Genomic DNA, 388 nt, shown 5'->3' on the forward strand with positions numbered 1-388 from the left:
GCACGGATGTCATTAACACAACATTTAGTCACAGTCAGTGCATGGAGTGCCCGTGGCGCGGAGAAGATCGTCCTATCATACATAATCCCAGATCAAATGTACGTTGAAGGGCCCTGAATATCGTCTTCTGTGATTGTAATGTTTAAATGTATGTATCCTTGTTTCTTGTCTTTGTCCTTTCTGTGATGTTGCAAATGGAGCTGCTGTGATGCAAAACAATGTTCAGACCTGTCTGACAATAAAGTATTATCGCATTATCGTATCGTATACTGCCTTGAATTAATTAAAGGAAAAAAAACAAAACGGCTCTCGGACGGGGAGCCGGCTCTTATCGTTCACTTAAAAGAGCCGGCTCTTTGAACCGGCTCGTTCGCGACGACACATCACT

This window comes from Sebastes fasciatus, chromosome 3 (genome assembly GCF_043250625.1).
Source record: "Sebastes fasciatus isolate fSebFas1 chromosome 3, fSebFas1.pri, whole genome shotgun sequence".
In the NCBI taxonomy this organism is placed as follows: Eukaryota; Metazoa; Chordata; class Actinopteri; order Perciformes; family Sebastidae; genus Sebastes; species Sebastes fasciatus.